Source organism: Apodemus sylvaticus, chromosome 9 (assembly GCF_947179515.1).
Source record: "Apodemus sylvaticus chromosome 9, mApoSyl1.1, whole genome shotgun sequence".
Taxonomy (NCBI): domain Eukaryota; kingdom Metazoa; phylum Chordata; class Mammalia; order Rodentia; family Muridae; genus Apodemus; species Apodemus sylvaticus.
Window position 1 is genome coordinate 71312496 of NC_067480.1, and position 22544 is coordinate 71335039.

The following is a 22544-nucleotide window of genomic DNA, read 5'->3' on the forward strand; positions in this document are numbered from 1 at the left end:
TTTGATTATTTCCTGCTGTCTACTACTCTTGGGTGTATTTGCTTCTTTTTGTTCTACAGCTTTCAGTTGTTCTTTCAAGCTGCTAGTGTTTGCTCTCTCCAATTTTTTTGAAGGCACTTAGAGCTATGAATTTTCATTTTGGCACTTCTTTCATTGTATCCCATAAGTTTGGTATGTTGTGCCTTCATTTTCATTAAATTCTAAAATGACTTTAATTTCTTTCTTTATTTCTTCCTTGACCAAGTTATCATTGAGTATATCACTGCTCAGCTTCCATGTGTAGGGGGCTTTCAATTATTTTTGTTATTATTGAAGACCAGTCTTAGACATTGTTGATCTGATAGGATGTATGCCATTATTTCAATATTCTTGTATCTATGGAGGCCTCTTTTGTGACCAATTATTGGTCAATTTTAGAGAAGGTACCATTCTTTTGTTTTAAAATGAAATGTTCTATAGATATTTTAAATTCATTTTGTTCATAACGTCTGTTAGTATCACTGTGTCTATGTTTAGTTTCTGTTTCCATGATCAGTGCATTGCTCAGAGTGGGGTGCTAAAGTTTTCCAGTATTATTGTATGAGGTAAAATGTGTGCTTTTAGGTTTAGTAAAGTTTACTTTATGACTGTGAGTGCCCTTGCATTTGGAGCATAGATGTACAGAATTGAAAGTTCTTCTTGGTAGATTTTTCCTTTGATGAATATGGACTGTCCTTCCTTTTCCTTTTTAATAAATTTTGGTTGAATATCGATTTTATTCAATATTAGAATGGCTACTCCAACTTGTTTCTTGAGACCATTTACTTGGAAAATTGTTTTCCATCCATGTATTCTGAGGTAATGTCTGTCTGCCCAGGATCTTCTTGGCTTTTAGAGTCTCTAGTGAGAAGTCTGCTATGATTCTGAAAGGTCTGCCTTTATATGTTATTTGACCTTTTGTGCTTAACTTCTTTTAATATTCTTTCTTTGTTTTGTATAATTGGTGTTTTGATTATTATGTGAGCAGGAATTTCTGTTCTGGTCCAGTCTATTTGGAATTCTGTAGGCTTCATGCATGTTCATGGGCATCTCTTTCTTTAGGTTAGGGAAATTTTCTTCTATAATTTTGTTGAAGATATTTACTGGCCCTTTAAGTTGGGAATCTTCACTCTCTTCTACACCTATTATTCTTAGGTTTGGTCTTCTCATTGTGTCCTGGGTTTCCTAGAAGTTTTGGGTTATGAGCTTTTTGCATTTTACATTTTCGTTGACTGTTGTGTCAATGTTTTCTATGGTATCTTCTGTACCTGAGATTCTCTCTTATATCTCTTATATTCTGTTAATGATGATTGAATCTATGACTCCTGAATTCTTTCCAAGCTTTTCTATCTCCACAGTTCTCTCCCTTTGTGATTTCTTTATTGTTTCTATTTCCATTTTTAGATCCAACATGGTTTTGTTCAATTCTTCACCTTTTTGGTTCTGTTTTCCTGCAATTCTTTAAGGGATTTTCATGTTTTCTCTTTTAAGACTTCTAGCTGTTTACCTATGTTCTCCTGTATTTCTTTAAGGAAGTTATTTATGTCCTTCTTAAAGTCCTCTATCATCATCATAAGACGTGATTTTAAATGTGAATCTTGATTTTCTGGTGTGATGGAGAATCCAGGACTTGCTGGTAGGAGAACTGGGTTCTAATGATGCCAAGTAGCCTTGGTTTCTGGTGCTTATGTTCTAGAGATTGCCTCTTGCCATCTGGTTATCTCTCTGGCTACCTGCCCTTTCTATTTCTGAGGGAATGTAGCCTGTCTCTTCTGTGATCATGATTTTGTCAGAACTCCCCAGAGTCCAGATGTTTCTGTGATGCTGTGATCCTGCTATCCTGTGTGTGTCAGAGCGCCTGGAAGTCAACTGCCTCTGTGATCCAGAAATCCCTATGTTTCCAAGCTCCTGAGATCCTGTTGTGTCAGAGCTTCTGAGAGTCAGCTTTCTCTGTGATCCTGTGACCCTGTGATCCTGGGCCTTTCAGAGCACCTTGGAGTTGGGCTCCCTCTGGGTATTTTCAGAGTTGTAGAACCAGTACCCCAGATTTGCCCCAGGTGTAATTCAGACAGGAAGAAATCCATGCCACTGACTTGGTGGGGGTTCCAGCTTCCCTAGATCCCAAGGGGCTCAGTTACTCTAGGTGTTGGGGCTGATGTTGTGCCCTCTCCTGTGATTCTGGGTTTGTTAGAGCACTTGGGAGTTGAGCTTCCTCTGGGTGTTGTGGGACTGAGTAAGCAGCCTGTGCCCAAGGTCTACTGGGGTCACAGGATCAGACCAGAAGGGGCAAAATTTCTTGAAGTAAACTCATTGCTTATTTCCATGTTTGACAGAACATCTTATATTTAAATTTTTTCTTATCTGGACCATTTATTAACTTGGTATTATGGAGTCCAAATATCAGTATGATACTTCACTGGTCATGCTTGGTGCCTGGAATACCTAAGTTTACCAAAATAAGTAGCATGATGTGGAGGCATATTTTTGGAAAGATAAATGGTGGGAATAAATTCACAGTGAAAGGAGAGAAATATTATAGATATACATTAGGGGACACTTCTCAGTGACAACACCATCTCTATACCCTCACAGCTAGAAGAAAAACTCTTCTACACAAATCTTTAGAAAATAATGACATATAATCATAGAATTCATGATTAATAACAGGAAAATGTTATTGTGAGATTTATGTGTATGTATCTCAATTTAACATATGACACATACAAGTAGTCATATTATATACTTAAATATATATGAATCTTAAATTATGATTGTTATAACATTTAACTAGCAACTAAGAAGTAATATAATCAATGAGCAAAATTGTAATGACCTATATTCCGTAAAATGCCAGGGGCCATGCCACAGTCCCAGTACTTTGAGAAAGACAGAGAGGGGTATGGCATCAGTAGCAAGGCCAAAGTTTATTTATCTTTAGCAATTTTTCTGTCTGTAACTCTTTGCTAGTCTAAGGCCCAAAGCCATTGACTTTCCAGTAACAAACTTTGTTCATATCAGAGGATTAGAAAATAAGAAAAGTTAATTGTTAGAACTCTCTTCTTTTTTGTGTCCAGGACTTCTAGCTAGCCAGAGAAGAGGCTTGAACAAGTTAAACCTTCATGAAACAGAGATTTAAAAAAAAGGAAAAGAATTATTATATTTTGCACAGGCAATATGCACATAAACACAAACATTCAAACACAGAGAGACACACACACACGCAAACACGCTGGATGCTGGTCAGTCATGACTACGTATCTCATCAACTCATACCACAAGTATTCATACATAGATTCATACACATGCGTACACTTACATATTCATATATCCATTTGGTGGATTGAGCAGAAGACCCCACAAGCAGAAAAATATGCCCTCATTCTGAATGAAGCATCTCCAACTTTTATGCTCTGAGAAAGAAAATGCTACTACTTTTTATTGCTAACAGTAAAAAAAAAAAGAAACTGAATGTAAGAAAAAGGTTCTAAGTAAGAAAGAGCCATCATGTCAGTAAAAGCTTTTGCCTACTGTTATTAGTTCTTATATTTTCTCCACAGAATTGATCATGTAGTCTTCCAAACATCTTTACATTCCATAAATTCGAAGCAAGTTTAAGATAATAATTTAAGCTATAAAATGAGAGTTACAACAGAAATATTTAAATGTGCTACTATTAAAACTAGTACCTAATTAAACATTCATTATCTGTTACTATCTCCATAAATTCATTTAAAGTTTAAAACCATAATTCTTGTCATAAATTAGCATGGTTTTACCAAGAGGAAAATCATCTGGCTTCTTTCTCATTAGTTTTAAAGTATTGTACATATGAACTACTCAATATTTTATTTTCTGTTCTTGCACCTACAATAAATTGCCCATTCCCAATTTATAACATTTATAACGGTTTCTTTTTTCCCTTTTTTATTAGATATATTCTTCATTTACATTCCAAATGATTTCCCCTTTCCTGGATACCCCCTCCCCAAAAGTCCCATAAACCCTCTTCCCTCCTCCTGTTCCCCAATCAACCCCTTCCTGCTTCCCTGTCCCTTCCCTTCCCCTACACTGCTGCTTTGAGACTTTCCAGGACCAGGGGCCTCTCCTACCTTCTTCTTGGGCATCATTTGATATGTGAATTGTTTCCTGGGTATTCTGAGCTTCTGGGATAATAACCACTTAACAGTGAGTGCATACCAGGTGTGTTCTTTTGTGATTGGGTCATCTCACTCAGTATGACATTCTCCAGTTCCACCCACTGGCCTTAGAATTTCATGAATTCATTGTTTTTAATAGCTGAGTAGTATTCCATAGTGTAAATATACCACATTTTCTGTATCCAGTCTTCCATTGAGGGACATTAGGGTTCTTTACAGCTTCTGGTTATTATAAATAACTGCTATGGACATAGTGGAGCATGTGCCCTTATTACATGATGGGGAATCCTGTGGGTATATGCCCAGGAGTGGTATAGCTGGGTCCTCTGTTAGTATCATGCCCAGTTTTCTGAGGAACCACCAGACTGATTTCTAGAGTGATTATATATACATATATATATATATATATATATATATATATATATATATATATATATAAAATGTGAGTATTTTGTTATACATTCTGTAATACACTCAATTTATTTCTGAAACTACAAAAACGTCTAGGTATGTTATTAAACATCTAATGTTTGAGTCTTTTATAGGTGATCTTGCAATGTTCAATACTTTTGCTTCAAATTTCCAAGTGCCACTTGTTTAACAAAATTACACAAATGACTCATGAGTCTGCAGTCATTCCAGTTCTACAGGAGAATTTCATTATTAACCAGGTATAAATGCTTTTTTAAACAGTATGCTGTAGAAAATATTTTCAGAATGTATGCATCTTTAATTTTCATTCAGCATTCAACAATAATCAATATTCATCTTTCCACTATTTCTCCCAAAGAGACTCAAGATTGATTTTGATCACATCCTTAACATTTATTTTAAAAATGCAACTTATGGTCTACCCAGAAACAAATCCCAAATATAAATTAATTGATAGATTGTGTATATAAAATTTTACATTAACTTTAAATTTAATTGTATATAGAAATAAATAGCATATTGAAATGTACTATTTGTAGATTAGAGTAGTGAACTGTTGTCATCAGGCTTTGTGGTAGTATTATACATGTGATTGAAACTCTAAGATGTCAGTCATGATTTTTACTCTTTTTCTTTTGTATAACATTTCTATCTGGCCTTAACACAATAATATAGCACTTGGGGATAAAGATGCAACCCAGAAGCCCTGTACTCGAGGCCAAGATGGAGAAGACCTCCACAGCCACCATGACCTTCCCTTTGGTGCTGTGGTAGACAGGGAGGAAGGTGACCCAAACACTGCAAAACACAAGCATGCTGAATGTCAGGAACTTGGCTTCATTGAAAGTGTCAGGCAGATTTCTTCCCAAGAAAGCCACAATGAAGCTTGCCAGAGCCAGACAGCCCAGGTATCCCAGCACACAGTAGAATGCTATGATTGAGCCTTTGTTGCACATAATGATGATGTGGCCATGTTCAGAGTAAGCATCTTTCTCTACAAAGGGAGGATATAGTCCCAGCCAGAATCCACAGATCATTAGTTGAAAAAAGGAACAGATTGGAATGATAACCTTGGGTGTCCTAAATGACAGCAGCCATTTAACTCTTCTTCTTGGAACAGTAATGCTGAAGGCCAGAAGTACAGTAATTGTTTTGGCCAAGATTGTAGACACAGCCACTGTGAACAGAATCCCAAAAGTGATCTGCTGTAGGAGACATCTGGCTGTGCTAGGATGTCCAATGAAGAGCAATGAGCAGAGGAAACAAAGTGTGAGGGAAATGAGCAGGATGTAGCTGAGAGTGCAGTTATTAGCTTTCACAATGGGAGTGTATTGGTTTTTCACAAAGATCCATAGAACAAGAACTGACAATGCAGACAAACATAAGGCCACGCAAGCCAATACCATCCCTAATGGGTCTGCATAAGCCAGGAATGTCACGACCTTTGGGACGCAGTGATTTCTCTCTGTGTTGGCATATTGACCATCTGGACACTTCACACATTGTGATAGATCTGAGGTGGAACAAATTTTTCAGTGTTACTTCTTTTATTCTGTTATTCATGGAATCCTTAAATCAAATTTTCAGATGTGACCAAAAGTTGCTTTTTTGCTGCTGCACAGGTAATCTGTTGGATTGATGGACACCATGTACCGAAACCATTTCCCATTATGTGTATGTTGACGGGAGAGCCATTAAATACTCACCAGTAATGGAAGCGTGTTCTTGTTCTACATCCTCTCCAACATGAGCTGTTACATTCATTACTGAGCTTAGCTATTCCAACAGATGTAAAATGAAAGTTCAAAATAGTTTTCAATTACATTCTTTGATGACAAAGAATATTTAGGATTTCTGTGTTTTTCAGCCATTAGAAATTCCTCAAACTAGAATTCACTGTTTATATCAGTACTTTACTTTCCAACTTTATTTATCTATATGTTTAAGACACTTAGGCTATTTTTCAACATTATTTTTCATTTATTTATTTATTTATTTATTTAAGAACTGTAGTCTTGTCTTCCAGTTCACATTCCTACCCCATACCCAGAGACAGCTTGACCCTCAGGATTTCTGACATCCCCAGGCTCAGAGGTGAGTCCCTCAACCCTGCCACAATATCTGACATAACTGGAACCCCCAGAGAACAGAGGATTCAGGACCTCCTGCCCTGCCAGAGACACGCCTTCCTAAAAGTTGGCACCTGCACCTGGGTGCCACCTTTCCACCCCAATTCACACCCAGAACCAGCTTGACTCCCAAGAAGTTTTGGCAGCCCCAGGCTCACAGTTAAGTCCCCAATCCCAACCCCAATACTTGGCCTAACTGGGAACCACTCAGGGTGTCAGATCAGGCTCTCCAGACTACTTTCTGTACCCAGAGACAGCCTGACCAAAGGAGGCCCAACATAACCAGGCCCATAGGAGGGACAGAGTCCATTCCGAGACAGTTAATACCAGAGATAACTAGATGGCAAGAGTAAAGCACAAGAAAATAAGCATGAGAAACCAATGCTATGTAGCAATATAAGAATGCAGCTTTCCCACCACCGCAAGCCATGGATACTACAATATACCTGAGAAGCAAGAGTCTGATCTAAAATCCCATCACATGAAGAAGAGGGAGTATTTTAAGGAGGACAAAAATAACTCTCTTAAAGAAATACAGGAGAACACAGGTAGACAGGTAGAAGCCCTTGATTAGGAAGAACATACCCTTTAAAGAAATACAGGAAAACACAATCAAAAGGTGAAGTAATTGAACAAAACAATCCAGAATCTAAAAATGGAAATAGAAATAATAAAGAAACTACAAAAGGGAGAGAACCATGGCGATGGAAAACCTAGGAAAGAGAGCAGGAGTCACAGATGCAAGAATAAGTAATGGAGTACAAGGGAAAATGAGAAAATCTGAGGAGAAGAAGGTATCATAGAAGACACTGACACATCAGTCAAAGACAATGCAAAATGAAAAAAGCTCCCAATCCCAACATCCAAGAAATCCAGGACCCAATGAAAAGACCAAACCTAAGAATAAGAGGTATAGAAGAGAGAGAAGATTCCCAACTCAAAGGGCCAGTAAAACTCTTCAACATAATTATGAAAGAAAACTTCCCTAACCTGAAGAGGTGTCCCTAAACATACATGAATGCTACAGAACATGAAACAGATTGGACCAGTAAAGAAATTCCTACCATCACATGATGATCAAAACACCAAATAAAGGAAGAAATTAAAGATTTTTTTTATAAATTTAGAAAAATGAAGACACAGCATACCCAAACTTATGGGACACAATGAAAACAGTGCTAAGAGGGAAACTAATAGTTCTGAATGCCTTCATAAAGGAATTGGAGGTATCCTCCTACACTAGCACATATGAAAGCTCTTGAACAAAAAGAGGCTGACCTTAGCCATTCCAACAGATGTAAAATGAAAGTTCAAAATAGTTTTCAATTACATTTACTTGATGGCAATGAATATTTAGGATATCCTTACATGTTTTTCAGCCATTAGAAATTCCTCAAACTAGAATTCACTGTTTATATCTGTACTTTATTTTCCAACCTTATTTATTTCTACTACTCTTTGGTGTCTTGAACAAAAAGACACCAAAGAGTAGTAGAAATGATGATATAATCAAACTTGGGGTTGAAATCAACCAGGGAGAAACAAAGAGAACTTTACAAAGAATCAACAAGACTAGGAACTGGTTCTTTGAGAACACAAACAAGATAAATAAAACTGTAGCAGACCTAACTGGAGGGCACAGAGACAGTATCCAAATTAACAAAATCAGAAATGGAAAGGGAGATGTAACAACAGAAACTGAGGAAATAAAAAATCATCAGATCCTACTACAAAAGCCTATACTCAATGAAACTGGAAAATCTAAATGAAATGGATGGTCAGTTTTAGATACCAGGCACAAAAGTTAAACCAGTATCACATAAATTATCTAAACAGTTCCATAACACCTAAAAAAAAAAAATAGAAGCAGTCATTAACAGTCTCCCCTCCCCCCAAAAAAGAGCCCAGTGCCAGGATGTTAAAATGCAAAATTTTATCACATAGTCATAGAAAACCTAATACAAACACTTCTCAAACTATTCCATAAAATAGAAACAAAAGGAACACTACTTAATTCATTCTATCAAGTCACAGTTATGCTGATAACTAGACCACATGAAGACCCACAAATGAAACAAAACTTCAGATGAATTATCCTTATGACTGTTGATACAAAAATTCTCAATAAAACTCTCACAAACAGAATTCAAGAATGCATCAAAACAATCATTCATTATGATCAAGTAGGCTTCATCCCATGGATGTATGGATGGTTCAGTATTCTGAAATCTATCAATGTAATCCAGTATAAAAGCAAACTCAAAGAAAAATTATTTCATTATATCCTGAAAAGGCATTTGACAAAATGGAACACCCCTTCATATTAAATGTCTTAGAAAGATCAGGAATTGAAGTCATATACATAAACATAATAAAGGCAATATACAACAAATAGCCAAAATCAAATTAACTGGAGAGAATCGTGAAGCAATCCCACTAAAGTCATGAACAAGATAAAGGTACATGAACGCTACCTATTTGTTCACTATAGCACTCAAAGTTTTAGCCAGAACAATTATAAAACAGAAGGAAGTGAAAGGGATACAAATTGGAAAGGAAGTAAAGATATCAATATTTGTGGCCAATGAGATTGCTTATATATAAGCGATCCTAAAAGACTCACCAGAGAATTCCTACAGCTGATAAACAACTTCAGCAATATGACATAAAATTAACTCAATCAGTAGACTTAATATACTCAAAGTATAAACAGGCTAAGCAAGAAGTTAGGGAAACAACACCCTTCACAATATTCACAAATAATATAAAATATCTTGGTGTGACTCTAACCAAACAAGTGAGAGATCTGTATGACAAGAACTTCATGTCTCTGAAGAAAGATTTCAAAGAAGACCTCAAAAGATGGAAAGATCTCCCATGATCATGGATTGGCAGGATTAACATAGTGAAAATGGCCATCTTACCAAAAGCAATTTAAAGATTCAATACAATCCCTATCAAAATTCCAACTCAATTCTTCACAGAGATAGGAAAGTGCAATTCTCAAATTCATCTGATAAAGCAAAAAATTCAAGATAGCAAAACTCATTCTCAACAATGAAAGAATTTCTGAGGGAATCACCATCCCTGACCTCAATCTGTAATACAAAGTAGTGAAAAAATCACATGGTATTGGTATAGGACACACATGTAGATCAGTGGGATAGTGTTAGGAACCAGAGAGCTTGGCTCAACACCCCCAGCTGAGCTGTTTGCACAGGTTTCTTGAGAGCAAAACATCCCGTGGCTTAGCTTGATTCCCGCCTTCCTGCCTGGTGTGGTACGGACTTCCCAGGTGCCTGACCTAAGACTATAATTGATTTTTCCTGTTCCCTTCCCTGGCCTCTAGTATATATATTGCTGATCTCTCAGTAAAGCTTTGGTATTCTCCTTGTAGAATGACCCGTGTCTGTGTTTTTTGTTAATCCCCCAGGCCCGATACTCGGTACCGCGGCAGCGCGGGCACTGTCAGGATAGAGGTGAAGACCATGAAATAAACCCACATACCTTTGTTCACTTGGTCTTTGACAAAGAAACCTAAACCATTCATTGGGAAAAAAACACAGTATTTTCAACAAATGGTGCTGCTTCAACTGGTGGGTCCAAGTGTAGAATGTGAATTGACACATTCTCATCTCCTTCTACAAAGATCAAATACATGTGAATCAAGGATCTCCATATAAAATCAGATGCCCGCAATCTAAGAAAAGAAAAAATGGCAAAGAGCCTCAAACACATGGGCACATGGGAAACTTTTCTGAACAGAACACTAATGGCTCAGGGTCTAAGATGAACAATTGACCAATGGGACCTCATAAAATAGAAATGCTTCTGTAAGGCGAAGAACACTGTCAATAGGACAAAAGGACAACCTAAAGACTGGGAAAAGTTTTTTACCAACCCTATATCTGTCAGAGGGCTAATATCCAAAATATGCAAGAAATTCAATAAGTTAGACTCCAGGGAACCAAATAACCTTATTAAAAATGGGGTACAGAGCTAAACAAAGAATGCTCAATTGAATGGCTCATTGTAGGGTTAAATGGGGCACTGCATCTGCTCTGCCATGGGGTGTGGCACTTATCCCATGCTGATGCTGGGCAGGTAAGTGTTGGGAAGCTAAGGAACACTGCTCTGGTGTGGAGAAGTGCAGTCTGACGTTCTAGGGCCAGCAGGAGCTGGCTTGGTGGTCCCTGGCTTGCTGGGAGGCTGGGGCTGTCTGGTTCTCAGACTCCTGGGCAACCAGGCACCACTGGGAACTGTGGAAGATCTGAGAATGGAGTGAAGATCCTGGGGCTGGATCCAGCCTTGGGCCAAAGGGGAAAGCAGGGAGAGCTCTTGCTGGATCCCTCAGGGATAGTCCTTGGCTTGCTGGTCACGTCTTGGGGCACAAAGAGGCCTTCATTGGGAGACTAAATGGCTGGCTCTTTACACAAAGGCCTTCACTATTGCTCCCCATGGAGGATCCAGATGAAAAGAGACAGTCCATGATTTGTGGGTTGGTTTATTTTTTTGTTTTGTGTTTTGTTTTTTTTGTTTGTTTGCTTTGGTTTTTTATTTTTATTTTATTATTATTATTATTATTTTTTTTTTTTTTGGTTTTTCAAGACAGGATTTCTCTGTGTAGCCCTGGCTGTCCTGGAACTTACTCTGTAGACCAGGCTGGCCTCAAACTCAGAAACCTGCCTGCCTCTGCCTCCCAGGTGCTAGCATTAAAGGTGTGCGCCACCACTGCCCAGCACAGTTCATGTTTTTAAGGCATTTATTGTCATGGCAGAAAGTAGATGAGGAAAATTATACTGCACTTCACAAGGTGAAGCTGAGGTTAAATATCTTTTGCAGGGAGGAGTGTCTGAGATGCAGAGCTAATTGGCTAAGTCCTCCAGGCCTTTAGGTAACTCATTGAAATGGATATTTGTCTTGAGACTGCTAGAGCTGTGGTCATGTCCTCTACCTTTGGAGAGGTTTGGGAAATTGCCCTTATGTGAAAGATGGCCACAAATCTATGGAGGGCTGGGGCCTTGTGTCAGGAAACTAGTGTCCTGGAACCAGGCAAAATGCCTGATGTCCCTTTCAGGGTCACTGGGGTTTCTTTTCTTTTCTTTTTCTTTTTTTTATTAGATATTTTCTTTATTTACATTTCAAATGTTATCCCCTTTCCTGGTTTACCCTCTAAAAACCCTTAGCTCAACCAGGAACCAGGCAGCCTTTCACAGTCCTACAGGTCAGAAGCAACTAATCAAATGTTTAATATCCTTAGCCATGAGAGAAATGTAATACATAATGACCCTGATATGACTCTACATATGAATTAGAATGGCTAAGATAAAACACTCAGGCAACAGCAGATGCTGCTATCATGGTTTGAAATGCTTGACCAAGGGAATAGCACTATTTAGAGGTGTGCCCTTCTTGGAGTAGGTGTGTCACTGTGGGCATGGGCTAAAAGACCATCTTCCTAGCTGCATGGAAGTTAGTCTTCTATTAACAGACTTCAGATGAAGATGTAGAACTCTCATTCTGCCTGTACCATATCTGCCTGAATTCTACCATGCTCTTGCCTTGACAATAAAGGACTGAAACTGTGAACCTGTAAGTCACCTGAAATTAAATGCTGTCCTTATAAGAGTTGCCTTGATCATGGTGTCTGTTCATAGCAGTAAAACTCTAACTAAGACAGCTGGCAAGGATGTGGAGAAAGAGAAACACTTCTATCTTGCTGGTGGGATTGCAAGCTTGTACAAGCACTTAGAAAATCAGTCTAGCAGTTCCTTGGAAAATAGGAAATAATTCTACATGAATACCAAGCTATACCATTATTGGGCAAAAGATGCTCCAACATATAACAATGACACATACATGATCCACTATGTTCATAGTAGCATTATTTATAAAGCCAGAAGCTTAAAACAATGCAGATGTCCTTCTACAGAAGAAGGGATACAGAAAATCTGGTACATTTATACAATGGAGTACTACTCGGTTATTAAAAGCAATGATTACATGATGTTTACAAGCAAATGATGGACCTATAAAATATCATCCTCAAAGAGGTAACTCAGAAACAAAAGGATACACAGGGTATGTACTCACTGATAAGTGGACATTAGCCCAAAAGTTCACAATGTCTAGGATATAATTCACAGACCATATGAAGCTTAATAAGAAGAAAGACCAAGTGTTAATGAGTTAGTCCTGCATAAAGGGGAACAAAATAAGCACAGGAATTAGATGGAGGGAGAGACCTTGGAGGGAGAAGTGGGAAGGGAAAGGGGGACTGGATCAGGTATGGGAAGAGATATCAGAGAAGTCCAGAGCATCAGGAAAAGGAATAGAAATATGCAGCAATGGGCAGTCAGGAACTGAGGAGAACCACTAGAAAGTCCCAGACACCAGGAAAGTGAGAGGATCCCAGGACCAATGGGGATGATACTAGCTGAAATATCCAACAAAGGGAAGTTAGAACCTGTAGAGATGATCACCAGAAGATGGCCTAGTTCCACTTGAGGGATGGGCTACCCATCCATCAACCAATTTTTAACCCAGAATTGTTCCTGTCTAATGGAAGTACAAGGACAAAAAAATGGAGAAGAGACTGAAGGAAAGGCCAGTCACGGACTGCCCCTCTTAGGGATCCATCCCATCAGCAGACACCAAAACCCCACACTATTGCTAACTCCAAAATGTGTGTGCTGACAGGAGCCTGGTATAGCTGTCTTCTGAGAGGCTCTGCTAGCACCTGAACAATACAGATGTAAATACTCGCAGGCAACCATCTGACAGAGTCCAGAGACCCCAGTGGAAGAGTTAGGGGAAGGAATGAAGGAGCTAAAGGAGATTGCAACCCCACAGAATAAAACAACAATACCAACTAACCAGAACCTTCTGCCCCCTGACCCCCAAACTCCCAGGGACTAAACCACAAACCAAAGAGTCTATGTGTAGGAATCTGGGATCCAGCTACATATGTAGCAGAGGATTACTTTAACTGGCATCAAGGGGAGGGGAGGCACATGGCCCTGTGGAGGCTTGATGCCCCAACATAGGTGCATGCTAATGTGGGGAGGCAGGAATGGGTGGGTCGGTGTAGGAACACCCTCATAGAGGCAAATAGGAGGGGGGAAGTGATGGGAGGTTTAAGGAGAGGAGACCAGGAAGGGGAAAAGATTTTAAATGTAAATACATAAAAGAGCAACAACAAAAACCTATAATCTCTTTTTCAACAGTTTATTTATTTATTGGTGTAACAATTATTTACTGTTATTTTAGGTGTACTGGAGTTTTGACTGCATATATGACTGCAGGTGCCAGATCCCATAAAACCTGAGCTACAAACAGCTTTGAGCTGCCATATGGGTGCCAGGAATTGAACCCAGGTCTTTTAGAAGAGCAGCTAGTGCTCTTACTTTCTGAATCATCTCTCCAGCCCCTTTACTTTGTTTATGCAAGACAGAATTTCTTTGAGGAGTTCTGGCTCTCCTGAATCTCATTCTGCAGGCCACAATGGCCTTACAATCAAATATCTGCCTAAATGTTTCTCCCTATAACTGGTATTAAGTCATGTACCACCATCACCAGGATGGTTATTTGCTTTTTCAATATCTATTTTTTGGAGTTCTTTATATATTTTAGATATTAGCCTTCTACCAAGTGTGGAATTAGTAAAAATGTTTTCCATTCCATCCCATAGATGCTTCATTTTCTGATTGATGATGTAATTTCCCTTGCAAAAATATTTTAGGCTTTTGTAATTCCGTATATTAATTATTGATCTTAGTGTTTATGCTATTTGTGTACTATTTAAAATGCTGTCTACTGTGTCTGTTTGTTTAATGCTACTCACTTTCTCTTGTATCAAGTTCAGTTTCCCTGCTTTTATATTGAGGTCTCTGACAGCCTTGTACTTGACTTTTGTGCATGGTGATGAATTTGGATCTATTTGTACTATTCTACATGTAGACATCCAGTTGAATGAGCAACATTGGTTGAATGATGATATAATTTTCCTATTGTGTATTTTTGTCTTATTATCAGGTGCCTGTACATGTGTAAATTTATGTCTGGGTCTTCAATTTGAATTTATCTATCAACATGTTTATCTTTATGCTAATACCATGCAGTTTATATTACTGTACCTATTTAGTACAGCATCAAATAAGTGCTGGTGATAACTCCAGACTTTCTTTATATCTTTGGGATTGTTTTCAGTTATTATGAGATGTTTTACTTGTTTTTCCTAATAAAGTGCGAATTGCCCTTTCACTGTCTTCATATAAACTGATAAGAATTTTGAGAGGGATTGCACTGAATTTGTAGCTTGCTTTTGGTAGGATGGTCATTGTATCTTAGAGTTTTCCATTTTCTTATAATTTCCTTAATTTCTTTCTTGAAAAGCCTGAAGTTTTTAATCACACAAGTATTTCACTTGTTTGATAAATGTTACCTCAAAGTATTTTATACTTTTGTGAAGTGTGTTTCAATGACATTTTATTAATTTATTTACTCATTTTATATCACAATCACAACCTCCCTCTGTCCTCTTCTCTCAGTCTCACCCTTACAAAACCTATCACCCATCAACCCCTCACCTTAACCTCAGAAACAGGGCACATCCCCGTGTGACCACCCTGCCCTGAGACATACAGTCCAAGGAGGACTAAGCACACCCTTTCCCACTGAAGCCCAACCAGGCAGTCCAGGCTGAGGAAGTGTATCCAATGGAGGCAACAGAGTCTGAGACAGGCCCTGCTCTAACTCTTAGGGAACCCATATGAAAAGAAAGCTTCAAATGTGCTACAAATGTGTCAATGGCCTAGTTTGAGCCTCTGCATGCTCTGTGATTGGTGGTTCCGTCTCTTTAAGCCACCATAGACCCAAGTTAGTGGATTCTATAGGCCTTCCAGTGCCCGTGACCCCTCTAGCTCACTCAATTCTATCTTCCACTCCTCAAGACTCCCTGAGATCTGACAAATATTTGGCACGTATCAGCTTCTGGGTTGAGCCTATCAGTATGCAGTTATGTTTGGTTCCTATATGCAAGCAAAGCAGATTATCACTAATAGTGACAGGGGTTGGATTTTTCCCATAGGATAGGTCTTAAGCTAGACTACTCATTGGTTGGCTGTTTCCTCAATCTCTGGTCTATCTTTATCCCTGCACGTTTTGTAGGCAGGAATGTTTTTGAGTTGTAGGTTTTGTGAGTGGGTTGACGTTCCCTCACTCCACTGAAAGTCTTGCCTGGCTAATGAAGACTATTGTGAAGGGTGTTTCCATGATTTCTCTCTCAGTCCATTTGCTATTTGCAAATAGAAGGGGGGCCCTAGTTTTTTTTGTTTGTTTGTTTTGTTTTGTTTTTTGTTTTTTTTTTTTAACTCAGTCTTTGTATTCAGCCACTTTGGTGAAAGTGTTTATTAGATGTATGGTTTTCTAGTGGAATTTTTGAGGTTAGTTAAGTGTAATATCATGTCATCTGCCAATAATGACACTTTGACTTCTTCCATTCCAATTTGAAGGTGATCCACCTGATGTCCACCTTTATATCTTTAACTAATGGTTTTTATATCTTTAACTATATCTTATATCTTTAACTAAATGTTCAATTGCTACATTGAATAGATATAAAAAGTGTGGCAAACCTTGTCTTGTTCTTTATTTTCATGGAATTACTTTGAATTTCTCTGCATTTAATTGAATTCTGGTTACAGGCTTGCATTAAATTGCTTTATACGTTTATGTGTATTCCTTGTGTTCTAAGTTTCTAGAGTGATTTCACCTGAAGGAATGATGCATCTTATCAAAGGGGTTTGGTATCTAATGAGATAGTCATACATTTTTTCCTTTCATTTTATTTATATGTGGATTGGATTTACTGATTTTCCCACCCCTGCAACTCTAAGAAAAAGCCTACTTGACCGTGGTGAAATATCTTTTTTGAACTGTTCTTGGATTCAGTTTGAAAGTATTTTGTTGAGTATTTGTGCTTCTATTTTCATACATGAAATTTGCCTGTAATTCTATTTCTTGGTTGACTTATATTGATTGGTAATCAAGGCAACTGTGGCCAAGCACAATGAATTAATGCAATTCATTTTGTTTATATTTTGTGGAATAATTTGAAGACTATTTGCATTAAGTCTTCTTTGAAATTTAGTAAAAGTTTTCTTTAAAATGGACTGGCATTTGGCTTCTGAATTTGGATGGGAGATTTTAATTATGACTTCTATTTTACTAGAGGTCATAGGTCTATTTAATTCTATCTGACCTTGATTTAATGTTGGTAACTGGTAGCTATTGAAATATTATCCATTTTGTATGTGTGTGTGCATTTGCGCATGTGTGTGTATACTTCTGTTCTCTTGGTTTTAATGATGTAAGGCTATGTATTTATTGTGTTGTCATGTAAGCAGTTAACCTCCTCATTTTGTCTTTTCCCTTCTAGAACTTTCTGTTGGGCTGTATTTTCTAGATAAATTGTGTTGAGTTTTGTCATTAGCATGAAATATTCAACTTTCTCCATTATAATTATTTAAAACTTTGTTTGGTCTTGTAATCTGTACTGTCTAAGACTCTACAGCACTTCTGTCCAAACCTTCTTGGCATTTAGAATTTTGGCTAAATCAGGTGACATTTTGATATGTGTAACTTAATATATTATTTATTCTTTTACCTTTGGAACCCTTAATAATGTTTTGTCCTGTATTTTCAGTGTTTGATTATCAAATAGTGAGAGGGCATTCTTTTCAGACCCAATTTATTTGCTGTTCTTTATGTGTCTTGTCCATTTATAGACATCTCCTCACTAAGGCTAGGATATATTTCTTCTATTTTTTAAAATATTTTCTCGGCCTTTGAGCTGGAATACTTCTTTTTCCTCTACACCTATAATTCTTAGGTGGTCTCTTCATAGTGTCTGAGATTCCTGGATATTTGTTGTCATGAATTTTTGTAGATTTAATATTTTATTTGAAAGTTGTAACCATTTCTTCTATGATAATTGCTAGCTTCTATGATTAAGAGTCTGCACATAGGCTGAAAGACCCTACACCTGGCTAATTCTGATTGATAAATAAAGATGCCAGCGGCCAATAGCTGGGAAAAGAGGCCAGGTTTGGGTTTCCTGGATGAGAGATGAAGAGGAAGGAGAAAGAGAAAAGAAAGCTTCCATGGAAGAGTAAGAAAAACAGAAGAGAAGAAAGAATGGCTAGCATTGGCTGGAGCCAAGAGAATGTGGCCCAGAAGGCTGCCAAATTGGAGCTAAGGGTATCCCAGATGAGACATAGTAAGTAACAACTTTGTTTATTGATAGGAGGTAGATTCTAATAGCATGGCAGGTAGGAAGTTTCCCAGGAATTGTGCTGCATAAGGCATATTAAAATATAAATGTTGTGGATGTGTGTGTTTTATCCAGGAACATAAAAGGTCAAAGGTGGGTTGCAACCCCACACCACGGTGTATTAAATATTCTTTTACTAGATCCCTATATTCTATTCCATTTGTATAGAGACTGTATAGTTCCTTTAAAAAATCCTAATTTTTTATGCCAAGAATTTCTTCAATTTCTCTCATCATCATTGCTTCCATTTTCAATTTCAGGCCTTGAACTCTTTGTTTCCTTCGACTCCTTTTTTTCCCCCTTTCATTTAGAGATTTATTATTTTCCTTCCATTGGTTGTTAGAGCTTTCCTGGCTTTCTTTGAGGAATTTATTCAACTCCCTTTAAGTACTGCTACCATTTACATATCGTTGGCTACAAGGTCTTTTTTTTTTTCAGATATATTGAAATAACCAGGACTTGCTGTGTTTAGATAACTGGGCTCTGCTGGAGAAGTATTATCCTGGCTATTATGAATTTACACTGTCATCTAGGCATCTAGATTTGATGTGATCATAGGTCTGGGCATTGATTTCTGGATTTGTTGGTTGGGAGCCTGTTTTCTTTCTTGGTTTCTGTTTCCTCTAAAATTTTTCAAAGAATATGATGCCTTTTTTCTGGCTTGCTTGGCTGGTATGTGCATGGGTAATGACTGCTTGTGGTGGAGGCTGGGTTAGAGGGAAGCTAGGAAGACATGGTCTGAAGGATCCACAGGACAATGGGGAGGTGAAGTATTCTGTTGCAACACTAAAGGTATCCATGGGAATTGAATCTCAGGTATCAGAAAATGGGAAAGTCCATGCCCAACATATTTGGCCTCCTGTCAGGGCTCTTGATTGCATTTTTATTGTGTTTAGATGACTTTGAGCAATCATAATTCTTTGACTCCATTGAGTCCTTCCATTCGTCAAATCTTGTCTTTATAAAGTGTCTCTTCTTGTTCTTGTTCTTCTTCTTGTTCTTCTTCTTCTTGTTCTTCTTCTTCTTATTATTATTATTATTCATTGTCGTCATCGTCATCTTCTATATTTTTCTCGAGGTATATGAGCATGTGGAACTACAGATTTAAAGTGTAATATATATCCTAGTTGTGATGTTGTATACTCAGCATTTCATTTTATCATATACTTAACAAATAGAAGTAATTTATAAACTTACAATACTCCACTAAATATCAAAACTAATTTGTTAGCTTGGGTTAAAAATTTATGTGAAATTTAAAAGTGAAGAATTATAATTTGTACCATTCCATTCTATAGATAAATAAACTATATTTGTTGGCAATAACGACCGTACTCAGCCCACTAAACCTTCCATATGAATAGGCGCCTTTTCTGCATCATATTTTAATCTACACACATCTTTCTTAACCCTATACTGAACATGTTGGGGAAATGTCTACAGGTATGAAGTACAACATACACATAAACTCATAATATCAGGTTCAAATCCTCACTCCTCAGTGATCTTGAGATAAAAAGAAAATATTTACCCAGATTACCATTTTCCACATATTTGTTGCAGCCTACTAAGACTATACTATGTACACATTTCTATATAAAACTCTTCCTAACTCACCAGTGAACTAGTGGGCAACAGAAAATACAACCTGCTCTTTGATAGTGTATTCTTTGATACTATGGTAAGATATGGTTTGGAGTACAAAATCCATGTCACTTTAGTTGAATGTAGTATCTCTGAGAATGCTGCTTTCAACATAAGGATTCTTGTGAGGGATGAAGATATAGAAGACTCAATAACCAATCTCAACTGAATGCATCAGTCAAAGAGAATATTACACATAGATATGCATGCTAGTATGAGTAAAATTCCCCAAGAGATATAACACAAGAAGGCATACTTCTTCAAATGGAGAATAGTCCATGCAGTACCTGTATGATGACTGAAAATACTTGGTTTAGAGAATAGGGATTGGCCAGTGAGGCAGATTAGTTAAGAAAACTTTATAGTAAAATCTTGAAGACAATAGTCCCAACTACAAATATCCCAATAGAAAGCAAGCAGTCACAGCACACATCTGTACTCTCAACAGTGGTGTGGCAGAAAATGTCAAACTCATCTGCCGTGAACACCATTTGTATCTAGGTCATACTTTTGGTTGCAACTACTGAGATTGCTGCTCCCATTCTTAGAAGACATCAGAATTAAAACTGTGTAGATTTGTCATATGAAATAAAGGGTATTATTTCATTTAGAATACCCTTTACATGCTAGGCACCCAGGTTCATCAACTAAGTAACTATATATCCTCTGCCTCCTGAGTATGGGACCCACTATGGTTGGACTACACAAACCTTAGCATGCAATAGCAAAAAATTCCCTTTCACATTTTACTCTTTGTAACAGTTCTGTTCTTTTCAGGGATTCTGAAAACACAGGAATAAATTAGAAATATAGGGAGTGCCAAATGCTACTCCCATACTTGAGAACATACACAGTTGCATATTCAATTGAAACAACACACATTCATCTCAAAATATATGTATTCCACACACATGAAAGATACCACACAATATATTTGTAAAATAGTACTAATTATGTAACATACTATATTATGTTAAGAAACATAGGCATTTTATCTCTTCATTTGCCTTCTAATTACCTTCAAGGTATTGCTGAGGAGGAAGGGTGGGGGAGAGACAAAGATTCTGTAGGCTTTTCCCCTACAGTTTGCAATTACCTGTGGCATTTGAAATCTCATTTTCAGGGCAAGGGGAACAATCAAAGCAGCAGGATGGTTTTTCTTCTGAGTAGGATTTCTTAAATCCAGGAGCACAGCTCACACTACATACAGAAGGGGGTATCTGTGGATCAAGATATGCATTGTTAGCAGATAGTAACTACTAGCACATATTATGAAACCCGCAGAATAGTGTGAAACAAATTTAACGGGCAAATTGAATTTAGTACAATGACTTATCACATACATTCAATTTCACAGAAAGTAAACAATGAAAAAATGTCACTCTTTCAAAGCATTCAGTAATTTAAAAGTGGATCTTATAATCACTGTGAGAAAAAAGACAGTGTACCACAATATTTTAATGATTAGTGTCTACATGGAAAACATTAAGTTACGCCAAACTCACCTGGCTATATCCTGAGGCCCACTGTATCATGTCCTCATATAAGTACAATTTTTGATCATGTAGGAAATATGAATAAAACCGTCCTATTTTCACCTTCATTCCAAGCCCTTGTGGAAAATTCCAAATCATATGGATCTCATACTCTGCATCTCTTTTTGTTTTCTGATTAACAATCACTATGTCTCCAAAAGGGTTAAAAAACTGCACTTTTCTCAAGGATGTGTGGATCTAAAGAGATGAAGCATTAGTAAAAACAAATATAAATTCACTAAATCAGGAAACATATCATTACGGGGTGAGCCTTTTCTCTCAACATCCAACCCTCATATTTTGTCATTTCAAGGTTTTTTCTCATTTTTTTTTAATCATCATGACTGAGGCAACTCAGGACTAAAAGAAATATTGTGTGTGTTCTCTTATATGTGTATATGGATGTTAACCTTTAGAAATGTGTGAATCAATCTTAATAACTGGATAACTGAGTAGTCCATAAGGGACTGAAGGTACATGTTACAATCTTTCAAGACAGGGGAACAAGAATATAATAGGATAAATAATAGATGAATAGATGTGGGATGGTGAAAGGTAGCATGGTCCTTGGTTCACCTAAGGCTAAAAGTCCGGGAGACTCTGAAGGTATGATAGGAGCTTCATCTGTTCCTGGGCGCCAGCCCCTGTAACTAGCTGTAGCCCCCTATAGATTTGTAGCCAACAGTCATGTAAGGGCAATGCCCCAAGTCCCTCCACATGTAGAGGACATGACTTGTGGTCATGAAGACTTAAGACAAACCTCCATTTTACTGAGGTACCTAAAGGCCTGGAGAGCTTAGCCAATAAGCATTCCTTCCCGGACATTCCTCCTTTAAAAAGGTATGTAATCTCAGCCGCACACTGAGAAGTTGGTATTGTTTCAAACATCCACTTTTTGCCATGACAGTAAAGGTCTTAAAACCATGGACTACCAAGTGGAGGCATGGAAAAGGTCTTCGCCCATAGAGCCACCATCTTTTCTCCTATAGAAGGCCCCTCTGCACTCCCAGGCACAACCACCAAGCTAAGCTTAAGCCCACCAACATCAAGCTGAGTACACTCCCCATGGGACAAGCCTGGGCTCACATCTATTTACCCCAGCCCCATGCCAGAGACAGCCTGAGGGCCCCCACTCTGTTCTCAACTTTTCCTCAGCATCCAGTGGTGCTTGAATGCCAAAGAGCCTGAGAAGCAGATGGCCCCAGCCTCATCACAGGCCCTGGGACCCCCAACCAGCTCTGGCCGTCCCACACCTTAGACTGCATTCCCATCCCCGGAGCACTGTCCCAGGGCTTAC

General features: G+C 37.9%; 1 pseudogene; it reads right to left on the minus strand.

Moving 5' to 3' along the window:
* Positions 1–5215: 5215 nt before the first annotated feature.
* LOC127691932 (vomeronasal type-2 receptor 116-like) overlaps positions 5216–22544 on the minus strand; it is a 40800-nt pseudogene continuing 23471 nt past the window's right edge.